Here is a 16,094-nt window from a genome sequence, read left to right on the forward strand (position 1 = left end):
GATAGCTGCACCCTCCATGCCAGGTGTATACTGTGCCCATGCTGTATCTATAGGGCCCCATATACCTGCCCAGAAGAGGGGAATGGGAAAACTTGGTGGCCAATCAAAGTTCAGATGGAGTACCGGAGAGGAAGCAATGGTACTTCCCGTACTCTTCATGACTGTCAGGTCGTTACTTCCAGGTGATTGTGGTCGCAGCGCCCATCAAGGAAGTCATTCTGTAGGATCAGCCATTAGTTGGGTTCGACAGTAATTGACCCTTATGCTTCCTTATATGTAACTATTCCTTCTTGCTCCGGCCGGAATGATCTGTAGGAGAATTGTTCCCATTATGGTTTACGAATGAACGCTTCCCTTATATCAGAGCGATTGTGGTGGTCGTATGTGACATATAGGGTTAATATATATTTTGTGCCAAATAGTAACTAAAGAGAAAAATAAATGTAAAAAATAGATTACTTAAAAAACTAAAATAAAATTGGCACAAATCTCCCCTCCCCGGCAGGAGTCGGCTTACGGCAGCTGCTTGTTGTCGCGTGCTTCAGACACAATCGTTTATTTTTGGCCAGTGTGTTCTGCAGGGGCTTGTCAGCGGCTGGGGGGTTCTGATATGATGTGGCATCAGTCTAGGTACCTTCTTCAGTATTTGCTGCAGGACTGTAGAGTCGGAATCTGTTTTGGGTGAAGTCTAAAGAAATGTATCAATTCCAGCTTCACAATAAAAATCTTACATTGTGTTGTTACTATCTAAGGCCGGCTGTCCACGAATGTTGCGATACGCCGCCGCAGGGGAACCTTATCTCAGTGCACTGAACCTATCATTATGATAGGTTCATCACGGAAAATCGTGGCATGCTGCCATTTTATACATGAGTTGTACATCGGCCTGCGCTTTCCATAGTTATCCTATGGAAAGTGTTCATTGTGTTACCTGCGTGCGGATTATCGCCGCGGGTAACGCAGTGAAATATCGCCCGTGGACAGGAGGCCTGGGTCAGTTCAGGGTTTCCATCTCTCTGCTCCATTTTGGAAGAGAGAAACTGGAATAAAACGGATCTGTCTCTTTTTTTACTCCATTGACTTCAATAAGGTTTTAAAAAAGCAGGAAGATAACAAAGGCTTCAGTTTGTTCCATTCCGTCAGGTTTCCAAGCTTTTTTTTTTAAAGGAAAAATAGCGTACTCTGCAGCATTATTCTTCCATCCAAAAGAATGGAAGCAAACTGAAGCCATTCCATTTGCTTTCCGTTTTTTTTTTTTTTTTTTGCATTTCCGTTGAAATCAATGCAGAAATTAAGATCAGTCTTTTTTTCCATTTTATATCTGTGTCTCTGCTCCTTTTTTGGAGGAGAGAAGGTAACCCTGAACTGACCCTAACACGGATGTGAAAGCAGCCTCAGGCCGCCTGCACACGGCCGAGTCGGATTCCGCAGCGTAATCTGACTCTGAGCCTGGCCGGCGTCCGTGCTGAAGTCTTTGGCTGTACTGTGGATGGTCCGCACAGCGAGCCGTCAGACATGTGCAGTACAGCTTTTTTTTTTATTTTTTATTTTTTTTGAATTACTGCTTTTCTCGTGCCTAGGGATGATGCAGAATCCGTGACCTTTCCACAAATCCACAAAGTCATTGCCGAATGGCCACAGATCAGACGGCTTCTATTGACTTCAATGGAAGACGTCGATGCAGAATCCGCACAGAATCGCAGCGTGCTACGATTTTTTTTTCTCCGCCAGTGGAAAATCGCAATCTATTTCTGCTTGTGGAGATGAAATTGCGGGTTTATTTTTATTTTTTTTACCATAGCATGCTTATGGACACTATTTGCTGCAGAATCCGGAGGTGGATGCCTGCTTGGTGTTCCGCAATGCAAATCTACCCGTGTGCAGGTGTCCCAAATTGCACTATTACACGTTAATGTTACTTACCATTTTCCTACATTAAACTATATTACATGTTAGTATTGCCATCTTACGAAATTGAATTTACTACTACTTATTATACACAAGCCTTCTATTAAGGGGTCATAAGTTTGGCTTATCAGCGCCTGATGTGCTAGTAGCAGATTTAATTATCAAATGGGTTGTCCAACTGTAAGCTATTTATGGCCTATCCTCAGGACGGGTCATCAATAGTGGATTGACGATTATCTGGCGCCTAAGACCCCAACTGAACAGTTGTTCACCAGGCTTCTTGTGCATTGAGCTGGTTTCTGCAGGACACAGACAGCTCCCTTCTTACTGCAGTGCTTAGGCATGATATTTCAGGTTCCCATAGAATCAATGCCTGTAATACCAAGCCCAGCCACTGCAGTAAGAACGGCACTGTCTGCACTTGTGCACTCAGCTAAATTCTGCAGGAAGCAGTAGCCTGGGGAACATCTAACCGGCGGGGTTACTGGATGACTAATAACCGCCAATCTGCTATTGATGACCTTTCCTGAGGGTATGCCATAAATGGTTTACAACCAGACAACCCCTTTTTAAATGGTTTGAATGGTTACAAATTCAGTTTCTTTTTTTTTTTTTTAATTAGAACCAAATAAGTAAAGATAATAAGATAAACTGTAATTCTCTGTCCTCAGCCCTGGTGATCCAGCACTGCAGCCCCCTGATTCTTCCGGTGACTGCTGCTTGCCAATTAGAGGCTGCAGCGTCACCGTTCCGGACTCCTGACATCATGGCGCCCAGGATGTGAGCACTGATACCAGGAGAGCGGGCAGTGACACTGCAGCCTCTGATTGGCAGAGAGCAGTCACCTGACCTGCTGGCAAGAAAAGACCGGGAGAATCAGTAGGCTACAGTGTCGGATCGCCGGGGCTGAGGACGGGTAAGAACAGTTTATTTTTATTGTTTTTACTCATTTGTCTCTAATTTTAAAAAATGAGTTTGTAAGCAGACAGCCCCTTTAAGTAACACACAGCATGTGGTTATAGCGGTGGCTGCGCTGATTTCACGCCAATTCTCCGTTACCTGGATGGGTTTGTTTTCCTTTAGTGTCAATCTTTACTCTGGAAAACAGCTTGTTGGTATTCCTGCCAGCGGATATTTTGAGGTTTGGGTTGTATACAGACAGATTGTGAATACCACAAGTCATGCCAGATAGCTGCCTGCCAGGAGATTATCTGAAGATCTAGTAAGGACTGTCTGCATTCAAAGCAGCATCTTTGTGATTAAGGTCGTTCCCCCTCCCTGCATTGCGTAACATTTACTAACCAGTTTCCATCGTGGACACGGTTTTACTGGTTTATCCTGTTTGTTAGCGAACTTGTATTTTTTTTGTTGTCTTTTTTGCTCTTCAGAAGTAGTCGTGTTGTGGTGGCCGTGCTTCTCCGCAGTTCAGGCCTTTGGAATCTCTATTTAGAGCTTATTGAAACTGACATAATTCTCGTCGGTGTGCAGCTGACTGCACTTGGACCTATTACAGTCAATGTCTATTCAGGCGTCTTTTTTTTTTTTTTCCCCCGAAGACCGTTCGTTTGTGTAAAAAGATTCGTGACATATCCCGTTCTGGTCCGATTACTTGGATGACAGTTGCCTCTTTGTTTAAATGGGTGTGCAAAAAAAAAAAAATGGAGCGCACAGATGACACTCATGTTTGGTCCGTTTTTAATGAATTGTTGCTAAGCAGTTCTATAAAAAAAATTGTGTTGCCTTCCATTGCTCGTGAAAAAAATGGATGTCACACGAAAGTTGGGGGAAAAATGGGGACGCAAAGCTTACGGACATTCAGACGGAGCGCAATCAGCCCGTTTATATGCAGACCTAATTCAGATATGCTCATCTAAATAAAACATATTTTGTATATCGCATCTTACTCCGCAGCGCTTTTAGGTAATTTTTATTTATTACCCCCCACCAAGTTAGTTAGGTCCTCATTTTACCGACCTCGAAAGGATGGAAGGCTGAGTCAAGCTTCAGCCGGCTACCTGAACCATGCGGGGATTGAACCCCGTGAGCGAGAGTTACACTGCATTTCTGCTGCCTTAACACCCTGCACCAAGACATGTTAACCCTGGCAGTAGGTTCCATTTAAAGCGATTTTCAGGGACTAAACTATTGATGACCCATCCTTATGATAGGTCATCAATATATTTGATAGGCTGGGGGCTGCCCATTGTGATCAATGCTGAGGCCTTTTCTCAGCCCTGTCACATCAGTTTAATAGGTCATGTGGCCTGAGAGCTGCTCAGTCCCATTCAAGTGAATGGAATTAAGCTGCTATACCAGTCACAGCCACTATACAATGTACAGCGCTGTGCCTGTTATGGACTTAAGTGACAGCAGTACTCGCCTGAGCGTTGGTGTCACTTCGGTCAGCTGATTGGGGGGGATTCTGAACTGCTAACCCCCCACCAATCGGCTATTGATGATGTATCCTGAAGCTGGGGCATCACTAGCTTAGTCCCAGAAAAGTACTTTGTTTCCTTTGCTTTTTCATAGGAAGGTCAGATTTGCAGCTCTGGTGATAAAAAGATGTCCGGAGCTTTATTATACCTCCTCATGTCACCAGTTTCATACAGAGAGCATTGCATTGCTTTTATAGGAGGATGACTCCCTTTGTTTGCATCAAAGCATGGTATGACAGCATGCAGGGTTCCCAGCGGTGCCATAAAGGACTACCACTTCTAATAAAGGGATGTATAACCCATTCCTAGAATAAAGCCTTTCGACGATCAGCTGTTCCCTCCAAGGGTCAGTGTGTGACTGTCACAAGGGAAATGTATTATTACTTGACACCCATTGAAATGAATCAATGTTGATGTGAAAAAATATGTTTGCAATTTGCCTCCCAAGATGGAAACTATTATTTTCTAGTGACTTTAATAAGTCCCTTTCAGATGTGGCAGAAAGTTCCTCCAAATCTTACATATGGATTTGGATGCAGATTTGCTACTGTTGAGAATTGCAAGAATTTCACATCCGAGATGTGCAGATTTGTCCATAGTGGGATTTTGTGCCACACGTGAAAAGGCCCTTTTATTCTTAGGCTCATGTAGGGAGAATTAGAAGAAGGGTAAGGCTGCCTGTCCACGGGCGTAGCAGTATTCCGTGGCAGATCTCAGTCCGGGAGCCGTCAGACAGATCTCTGTGGTCAGCCTTATCTGATAGGCTGACCGCAAGCGGAGAATCGCACTGATTCTCCACTCGTGGACAGGCGAAAAGCACTCTCCATAACAATGCTACGGAGAGCTTGAACTGCGTTCCCCGCGAGGAACGCAATTCAAACTTGCCCGTGGACAGGCAGGCTAATCCTTTCCATGTAAATGGGGCCTATAGAAAGCAGTGGTCCAGCTAGAAGAACCCAGTTTTGTGCTGCCTTGACATGGAAGTGCACAACTTTCAGTGGTGGCGTTGTCATCTGTCCAATTTACGGTTCTGAATGGTCAAAATAGATGTCCTAGCATGAGATGAGGTGAATGTAGTGTCGTGCCTCATCAGTCAGTATCCTCAGTATAAATATATCCGTCTGGCCTGCATTTAGGTGGCGTGCCCTTTGGAAAGAATGATGGATTCCTTTCTAGATATAACTATGTCTAGGACTGCGGTCATACGTTCCAAGGGCTCCAGATGACTCCCGAGAATTGTGAACTTTTGTCATTCTCTTAACTGAATCCCCTCCATGTGCTAATAAACCACGACTTCTGGTAGTTAATCACTATCCGCTATTTATGAAACTTTTTCTCATAGGCGATCAACTACGCTCAGATTCTGCATTTTGCTTCACCTTGAAAACTGCAGCGTCTAGATGTAATAACTCAGTGAGATTTGTAAGGTTCATCTTTTGCTTGTGAAACTCTCTGCTGGCACTATTGTTCGAGAGACATTGTTGGCAAAATTTATGGGCACACTAAATTATGCCCCAAAAAAGACTGACTCCACTTCTGAGGAAGCTGAGATATATGGATAGTCATAATACACTTGGCTTGTTCCCATCTATCGCGTGGCGTAAAATATCTTTATTGTGCTTTCCCTGAACTTCTAGAAATGTTTCTCTAAAAAATAAGCCTATTGCTGCCACCAACCATAACCCCTAGCCTACGAGCGCCCTCTCCAGTGATCCACTCTCCTCCGGTGCACAGAGAACCACGAGGAGCAGTCTACCAGAAACAACCAAAAGAAAGGTTTAGCACCTTAGAAAAATCCCGATAAAATGTCTTGTCTTACTAGAAATTAATAAAAACTGTCGGTACGAGGAGCACCAACCCCGTGTTTTTGGATTTCGTCTTAGGGGGGCTTCACGCGAGCATGCCACCCACATGAGACAGTCGTGCGGCGCTAAGCAAGTATGCATTACGTACTTGCTGCGTGCCACCAATCGGCATGCACTATCCTGGCATGTATGTGCGCGTAATACGCACCAAAACCTGAACGATAATTGACTTATGTGAATGGGCCTTAAGGTTTTACACTGAAATACGATCATCCAAACACGGCCACTAACGAGGTGGCAAGCGAGAATTGCTTTGTTTCAGCTCACCTAAAAGTAGTCATTGGTTGATTATTGTCTGGTGTAAACAGGTAATCATTGGCTTTTAATGGCTAACCAACAACCTTGCAGGGAGGTGTGCTGATTGGCTCCCAATTTTAAATTATTTTTTTTTTTTACATTTTGCCCACCCACTTAATACTCATTGATTTCAGAAAACGCAACTATATGTGTGAGTGATCCCCGACTGAACAGTCCCTGATAGTTTTTGAAAGAACACTCGCTGCTATGTTTTTGGGGTTTTTTTTTTCTTGGTTTTGGTCCAGCAGGGGACCACAGCAGTAAGTGTTCCCTTGAAGAGCACTTGCACATATTTACATGCATTCAGTCAACTTGGCACCCAATGATCACACATGGAGGGGAAAATTTCAAATGCAGGCCCGCCAAAGGACATTTCGGCCCATGTAAATGTATGTTGCCAACAATTTGTGAAGTCATCGTAGAATTGAATAACAAGTAAGCAACAATCGCTCTAAGTAAAAGTACGCTAAGGCTAACTTTCCACTGTTGAGCGCGATACGGGACCATGAATCACAGCCCCATATCGCACTCTCCACCATGTGAATTCCCCCATTTTCATTCTTCTTACCGCACCCCCTGCAGTGAGGGGGAGATTGGCTGGAGTAGCAGTCGCACATGTGCAGTGTCGATCCAGTCACTTTCAATGGAGCTGCAGGGGATTGCAAAGTACAAGCGCTCAGCAATTTCCGTCAGCCCTCCTGAAATGAATGGAGCAATGGTCATACACGACTCGGTGGTCCGCTCTGTCTGCAGCACTGGGGTAGAACGCTAACCAGGGGCAACATCTGCATGGAGATTGTAAGTTCTCTTTGTACCTGTGAGGGTTTCCTCTGGGTTCACTCTGCAAAAATATACAGGTACGAACAATAAGAAAACAAATGACACCATGACTGCTATACGTTGCACCGTTCATGGTTGGGTGACTACATGGCACCTTTAAATAGCGAGTTGTTGGCCCTTTAGACTTGTGTCGTTCCCAGTGGAGAAATAAGTCACACAGAACCTCTTGACGATCGCAAAGCTTCCAACTGTGTCTCAAATTCTGCGAAACTTGCCATCTTAATAAAAAAAAAAGAATTTACAAAAAAATTCAGCGATAGTCACAAGGTTTGAATTTTTGCCATGTTCACGGATTTTCCCCTCAGTAGGCAATAATAGCCATGTGACTGGCCATGACGTTATATCACTATGTAGCCCAAGCCTTCTCATCTGTAATACAGACAACCGCTCCACACATGGAAGTACAGGGCGATTCAAAAGTCAGGACCACCTGGAATATCTTCTAAACAAAAGAAGAAAGAAGTAGGAAACTTTGTAGAGCACTTAGATGAGTGGGGGAGAAGGGGGATAGGGGAACTATGGTAGTGCCTGTTGGCATTCTTGGTGGCAGCTCAAGAAACTTCAATGGAATCGGGGTCATGGAATACGTGATTTAGCCACTTAATGACATCGGGCATACATCTGCGTCCTGTGCGTTCGGGGTTTGTATGGAAGAGCAGATCCCGCTCCATACAATGCAGGTGCCGCTGTTTCATACAGCTAACACGCGCTGCGATCAGTGTAAATGCTGATCGCAGCTGTAAATGCCACTGTCAGTTCTGACAACACCATTTAAATCCCTTGATTGTTTTTGCGAGCCCCAGAACTTGCAAAAAAAATACAAGACATTATTTGCAATGGGTGTATTTAAATGGGCGATTTTTTTTTTTTTTTTTTTTTTTTTTAAATTAATTTATTTATTTCTTTTGCAGCGATGTTGTGAGATGCAAAAATCGTAGCATGTGCGAGTCTCACACGAGAACAGAACAAGCAGATACGCGGTCTCCCACACAGCACACGGGCAGGGTTTTCCTTGCGCTGTACGATTTCAGTCATGACTCACTGTCACCTATGTGAATGCACCCTAGCAGAGTTTTACCTGGCCGAGGCTTTCAATGAAGAACACACACTGACCAGGAAGATGACCAGCGGACACACGAACTGTCAGGGAACTTATCCAGAAGTTCAGGGAAACTGAGAACTGGTTGTCCAAGCCAATGTTTCTCAACTCCAGTCCTCGCGGACTGCACGGGTGATGTAATTGTCGGTGCTTCAGGCATTGCCACAGGTATTCTTACTATAGGAGATCCTGAAAACATGACCTGTTGGGGGTCCCTGAGGACTGGAGTTGAGAAACACTGGTCTAAGCAGTGTTGCTGATGCCCAGCTGGCAACAGCTGTGCTGTTATGAGAGTCTACAGAGAAGCACTGGCATTAGCACATGGTGTGAGTCATAGTCTCCAGTTCTCTACTAGTTTCCCTGAACTTCTGGATCAGTTCTGTGACAGTTTGTGCCCTCACTGGCCGTCTCCCTGGGTGTTCTTGATTGAAAGTTTCGACCTCCTCTAGTGAACTTCTGCTAGGGTGCATTTATACGTGTGACAGTGAGTCATGCCAGCGTAGCTTTTAGTAATACTCAACGTGACCTCATTTATAACTCGAAAATGGTTGAAGGTATTGCAAAAATGACTGATCGCAGCGATCAATTTCTGATGAAATTCTGACCATAAATCGTATATCCGCTGACCCCCTTTCCACTGAATCCAAGATGGCTTCCGCCAAGTTGGTAGACAGGCACCACCATAATTCCAAAAAGTTGTCCCTCACCCATGTAAGTGTTCAACAAAACTTTCTACTTGTATTATTGTGAGTGGCCCTGACTTTTGAATCACCCTGTATAATAAAAAAAAAAAGGATAAAAAATATTTGACCCAATACCATGTGCTTTTTTTGCTTTTTTTAATGTGGCCAACGCACTACCTCACAGCTGTTAAACCACATATTTATCACAAAGTGAGAATAAAGCAGGTTTATGTATAATTCTCCCCATCTACTATACCAGTGTTATCTGATTTTACATTTGCCCTACATTGAATTATGAAATGAGTCACCATAGCTGAGGAGTTGCCAGCAAGCGTGATCATAACCTTCAGTATGCTTGTGCTGCCCTTACATGTTGTTTTAGTGTGTTGGAAAAGGTGAAACCCAACAGGATTGCCTGGAGCCTATGTGCACCGACTTACCTCTTCCATGCGTGTCCTGGTTTGTTGGGTTCTCGCTTACATAAGTAATACTTTCTCGTGGGAAACAAACTTCCTTGTCATAAATCGTCATTTAGCTCTTCTTCATGGGGGAATACCTGCGAACTTGGGTGGTGAACACATTTTACTCCCCCCCCAATCTTCTCACCACCCCCATGCAGAGGCTTGGTTGCCTCCTCATTGGTCTCCCGTCAATTTTAAAGGGAACCTGTCATCGCCTTTAGGCCCCATAAACTACGTTATTGGGTTCAAAAGTGAGGGAACGGGGAGCTGTGTTTCATACTGACCAGGTGCCCCATTCCTATGCTGGGTCCCTGTGAAGTTAGTGCTTGTGCCCACAGAGTCCCCCCCCCCCCCCCCTCCCACTCTGTGCATGTTCTTTCCCCTAGGCCAGGCTCACCCGAGTGTATGGTAACAGCATATTACGCACATAAAACGCTCTACCAACCTCCCATAGGCTTCCATGTTGGTGCTTACATGAATTGTGCAAAGTACGCGCACAATAAAAATCGCAGCATGTTCTTTCTTTGTGCGTAGTACACATGCCAAGATAGTGCATGGCGACTGGCAGCATACTTCCTACATGCCACCTTGTGTGCGGTACACTGCAAATTATGGCCGTCTGCTCCCGGCTCTAGAAATGAATGGGATAACACATGCACAGTGCCATCGGAGAGGAGTTGTGCTGTATGCGCTTGGGGACTCAACGCAGGGACTGGGCACCCAGTGAGTATGATACGCAGCTCCACGGACTCCATGTTCCATCATCCTTGAGCACCATAACATAACTTGTGTAACATACAGATTTTGCAGTGAATTCATCATGGATTTACTCCCAGTAACACTGAAAAGGGCGAATCGCGCAAAATGATTAAAAAATTCTGCAGCTCGTGTGTAGGATTTGTAAAATCACCATCCTTGTTTCCCACTGCTACACTTTCATATACAAGAAGCCTCTGGTTTTTGAGAGCTATTTAGCTGGATTGGATAGTTCTAAGGCCGGATTCAATGGGAGCGTTGTACCGCGATTACGGCAGCGTTCCAGAAAGCATGTGTGTGAGAGTGGCCTAAGTCTACAACGCATGGACTTACCCCTGGGAGCCAGTGAGATCACAAAGGAGCATAAATAAGGATGCCTAGCTGGATTCAACATACGATGGAAACCCTAGTTGCCCAATGGACTCATGTCTTGGTTCCACCAAAGTGTTTCGGTTGTGCAAAACCAAAAATTACAACATACTCTATTTTTCTGTGTATTTGTGCATCAAAGGTCCCCATAGAAGTCAGTGGGGCTGTGCAAAGGTGTGAAACATTGCATAATTCCAATGGAAAGCGCCTCTTGAGATAATTAGTTATTTCATTTGGTGTGTCTTTGTTTGCTGCGCACAAATGAACCTGCCTTGCGGGCGCAAAAAGTACAGTAAAATACACAATGCTCTTGCAAAACACATTGTTTACTCCACAGAAATGCAGCACTGGAGTGCAGAGAAATACGCTTAGGCTCGTGTGACGCCGGTCTGATGAGAATTAGAATAGTAATGCAATGTCTGATTTTTGCAGCTACTTGTAAAGGGTCTTTGCTTTTATTATGTGGCAGATCACCAGTCACTTTTGTGCGATTGACCCGCTAAATCACACTAATCACTGCTAATGGTTAATGAGCAGATAATCCATTAATACCGCAGTTGTAGAGATTTCTAAATCTTAATCCTGGTGAGATGTAAAATTTAGGTGCAGTGTTGGCCTATAGGGTGCATTCCATCTTTTTGTGCAAAGTCGCATTTTTTTTTTTGTTTTGAAACCTGTTTTTGGTATTATTTTTTTATGTATTCACATTAAAAAACAAACATAATTTTTTTTTTTTTTTTTTTAAATAATGGACGTGCACGTTTTGTTGCTGCACTTGCCCTATAGGTATGTCCGCAGGGAAGAAATACCGGAGAATTGCATGCGGACAGTCTGCAGTTAGATTTTCCTTAATCGCATCCGCTTACTGTTAAAATAATCCACGGGGAAATACTGAGGATTTTATCTTTTGTGTAGGTTAAAATCATGCCCTCTTGAACCCAAATCCTCACGTGACGTGTATGAATTTAATTGCGGGTTCGCTGTAGATAATGTGTGTTGTGTGGACATATTCTTAGGGCCCTTTTATATGGAACGGTTGTCGCAGGAGTCAGTGTAAACGTTGCCAGCGATTGAATGACAAACCATAATTTGTTTGCTCATTATTCGCCATTCAGGTTCAGACGATGTAAAAATCAAACTACAATCAACATTTAGACACGATTATCGCTCAAAAGATGAGGCTCAAGCAACTTTTGAGCGATCATCGTTGTGTTATTTAGAGTGCAAGATGATCGCTCAAGATGAGCGATCACCTTGCACTGCCAGTGGAGGATGCAGAAGACAAGCGGGGTGTCCCCGCTTGCCTTCTGCATCCAGCTGTTTTCTGCACGGAGCGCTCAGCTGTATAACAGCCGGGTGCTCCGTGCAGAGGATGCAGAAGACAAGCGGGGTGTTCCCGTTTGTCTTCTGCATCCAGATGTTTTCTGCACGGAGCGCCCGGCTCTTATACAGCCGAGCGCTCTGTGCCAGGTATGGAGAACAGAAATGGACCTCTCTGTTCTTCATACCCGGCCTGTTATCAGGGATCAGGACACAGCTAAATTAATAGTATCAGCTGTATCCCGCTGTGAATTCCTGATAAGGCTCATCTTGTCTTTCAGCACGCTGAAAGACGATGATGAGCGTCAGGATAACAAAAACTACACGATATAAGTACAGTTACACACGATTATCGCTCAAAAGACTGCTTTTGAGCTAATTTTGAGCGATAATCGGTGTATCTAAATGGGCCTTAAACAGGCAGTGGTTCATCTATGCATGACTGACTACCTGTTTACTGTGGATGGAGGCGGGCAAGTAGAGCAATCTCCAGCCCTCTCCACATCCGTTCACTGTGCAGTCATCGCTCCTGTTTAAAGATTACTGCTGGGACGACTGTCAGGCCCAATAATCGTCCTGTGTAAAAGGCTCTTCCAATAATAATGGAAACGATCAGAAAACACGGTTTGTGAACAATTACTGTTTCTTATATGTTTAGGAATATGGTTTCTAAATCCCATTCACACATCTGCTGCTTTATTGCAGGCTTATCTTTAGGGTGAATGCCCGCGCACAGATTTGCACCGCATTTCCTGCGAGTGAATTCCCTGGTGACAAAGTTCTATTGAAGCTAATAGCTTTCCGTCTGCCAACGCAGCAGGAAAATAATTGCGGCATGTTCTATTTTACCACGGATTTCCGCAGCAGGAGGACTCCATTGACATCAAGGAATGGAGACAGCGGAAAAACACGATCACTTGCTGGCACTTTTTTGTTTTGAATCGCGGAAATCCACGGGCGTATTCTGCATCACTCGTGGGCATAAGCCCTTAGACTACACATTAACATTTTGCAGGATGACTTTTTTAAAAGGGTCCTTTTACATGCGACAATTATTGTGCGCTTAAGTGATTGACAGTCGTCCCAGCTATAATGGCTCTTGTGCTTTTACGTAGGAGTGATGATCACTTGCTGAACAGAGGCGGAGCAGACCGGAGATCTCTTCCATCCACCTGCCTCCATTCACTGCAAGCAATCAGTCATTCATTTACACGTACCGATCATCATTTCGTTTTTATGTCTGCTGAAGCTGATGAACGATGAACCATACGCGAGCGAATAATCATACGTTGTTCACTCACTATAAGCCTTTACACTGAACGATTATCATTCAGACTCCTGCGATCCAGTGATTAATCTTATTGATAATTCTTCCGTGTAAGGCCCAATGTCCATGGGCTGATTTGGATTGCGGAATCTGCAGTTCAAGCCGCACATGAATTAAAGCATGCAGATTTGATTTGCGGATCTTTGAGTGCGGGAATCAAATCGCAGCACGCTCCATTTCAGTGTGGTTCCCGCACAGACTGCTTCCATTGAAGTCAATGGAAGCTGTCCGATCCGTGGCCCGTCCGCAGCTGACACTGACAGGCTGCAGAGTCTGCTTGAAAGCAGGAGTTGTTTGTTTTTTTTTTGTTTTTTTCTAAGTATAGCGCATGTGCGCCAGCCGGCATTTCCGTACACATCCGCAGTACAGAATAAAGAAGAACCGGACAGGTAAGCAGATTCCTTGGTCGCGGGCAGGGTCTGATTCCACTGCAGTCTCCTGCATGCGGGATCTGACCAGCCCGTAGACATGAGGCCTAAAAGAGCCTTTAGCCCTCTACTTACTTGAAACGTATCAGTTTTGGTGACACTGCGGAGCAATGAGGTGCAACTACTTATACCGTGTGGAGATGGGGACTGTTCTTCAGAGTCCCATAATCTGAATGGATAGTGTCATCCAGTGCACTGGAGGAAGAGGACATTTAGATAATTTTTATGGTGTATCACGTGAAGCCGTTGTAGTCGAGAAGGTCTTCTTGCCTTTGCTGCCAGTCTTTAGGGCATGTCTGTACAAGGGCAGCACATGCCTACCTCACCCAGCAGAGCAGTGATCTTTCTGCCCAGTGTGTAAGGACAAGGTGCAGTGTACTGGAATGTTAATCGCCCCATTGGGGTGTAGATACAGCTGCAAGAAAAAGGACTGAACTTGTGTTGCCGTCGTGGGTCGCTGAACATTATAGTATACAGAGTTGTAGTATTTCTGACTGTCAGCAGCTGCAGCCGACAGCTGATCAGCGGGAGTCTTGGGTGTCAGCCCCGCTGATCTGATATTGATTACCTGTCTTGAAGATCGGGCACCCTGAAAAACTTCTTAAACATAGAGGTGCATTCACTTATTCTCCTCGCACTGTGGATGTATACTCTGTGTGCGCCAAAGTCATGATGGTACATCTGCTTCTTGCTTTAGTAAGATGGTGTTTTTTACAATTCTAGAAACGCCATGTTTTGTTAGTAATCGATGCATTAATCCAAGTGATCTTAAAGTGTAGTAGCCGTCTCACACGCGCATGTCGGTGTAGTGTATGAATACGATGTAATAATCTCCTATAGGCCGCCATGTTGCCACTCGCACAAAAACGCAACTAAGGAAAGTCGCAATATGTTCTATCTTGGCGCGTATTACATGCACATAGTCACCAAAATAGTACATGCGACAGGCGGCGCGCAGTAAGTACACAATGTCACGCTGCATGCGTGTCTCCTGCGGCCTGTTTTCACGCCGGTGTTGGGGTCAGTTCAGGGTTTTTACCTCTGCTCTGTTTTTGGAGGAGAGAAACTAAATAAAACAGGAAAAATATTGATGTGTTTTTTGTTTTTTCTGCCTTGATTTCAATGGGGTTAAAAAAAAAAAATAAACAAACAGGCTTCAATTTGATTCCATTTAGTTGGGTTTCTGTCTATAGCGTTGTTGTTTTTCTGTCCAAAAAAAGGAAACCTGACAGAATGGAAGCAGTTTGTCTGATTACCGTTTTTTTTTCTTGTTGTTTTTGCAAGTTAAAACCCCAATGAAACCAAAGGGGGAAGAAGTAGATCTATGTTCAAATTTTTTTTTTCATTTTATTTCAGTTTTTCTCCTCCAAAAACAGTGCAGAGGCAGAAACCCTTAACTGACCCCAAGGGTGCATTCAGACGACCGTATATCAGCCGGGTTTTCACGCCAACCGATATACGGCGTCTCTCTCTGCAGGGGGAGGAGGCTGGAAGAGTCGGGAGTAGTACTCTGAGCTCTCGCCTCCTCTCCACCCCCCTGCACTATTTGCAATGAGAGGAGGCGGAACGGGGGCGGGCTAAGTTTCTGGGTATTAGCTCTGCCCCCACCCCGCCTCTCCTCATTGAAAATAGTGCAGGGGGGTGGAGAGGAGGCAGAGGGGGCGGGAGCTCAGAGCACTGCTCCCGGCTCTTCCAGCCTCCTCCCCCTGCAGAGAGAGACGCCGTGTATCGGCTGGCGTGAAAACCCAGCCGATATACGGTCGTCTGAATGCGCCCTAAAAGTGACTATTGTAAAATTAGATTATGGATAGTATTCCTGATATTCTGTACCTGTTGCAAAGCCCTGTGCATGTAGAAGAGATATTCTTTTTGGCCAGCCTCACATGGACAGGTCGGATTCCATGTCCCCCAGCTGGCAACTGCGAGTACTTGGTATATCCTGTATCGCATATGGCCGCGGACGCTCGCCATTGGTCATGCTCAGCACAAAAACTTTTTTTTTTTTTTCCGTTTCTTTTTTATTTTATTTTTTTAAATCTTTTTCCTGCGCCATTGCTAGGTGTTGACGCGGGTACCTGCGACTTATCCGCAGGTTGGGTGGCTTTTATTGACTTCATCTTGCAAACTATTGGCAAGTTCTGTCAAACAAGATGGACGCTCTTCATATTTCTGACATTCCAGTTTGTTCCAAAAATGCCCAGTAAGGTTCAGGTCGGAATTCTGTAGAGGTCAGTCCAATCATAGAACATCCATATTCCAAACCATCATAAAACGCGTTAGCCTTGTGACCAGGCACGTTGTCTTGT

At 44.7% G+C, this 16,094-nt stretch overlaps 1 protein-coding gene across 1 annotated transcript in view; it reads left to right on the forward strand.

Annotated features, from left to right (window-relative positions):
- The window catches only part of FARP2 (FERM, ARH/RhoGEF and pleckstrin domain protein 2), a 114,528-nt gene that overhangs the window by 323 nt on the left and 98,111 nt on the right, over positions 1 to 16,094 (forward strand). The window lies entirely within an intron of this gene.

This window comes from Eleutherodactylus coqui, chromosome 1, assembly GCF_035609145.1.
Source record: "Eleutherodactylus coqui strain aEleCoq1 chromosome 1, aEleCoq1.hap1, whole genome shotgun sequence".
Classification (NCBI taxonomy): Eukaryota; Metazoa; Chordata; class Amphibia; order Anura; family Eleutherodactylidae; genus Eleutherodactylus; species Eleutherodactylus coqui.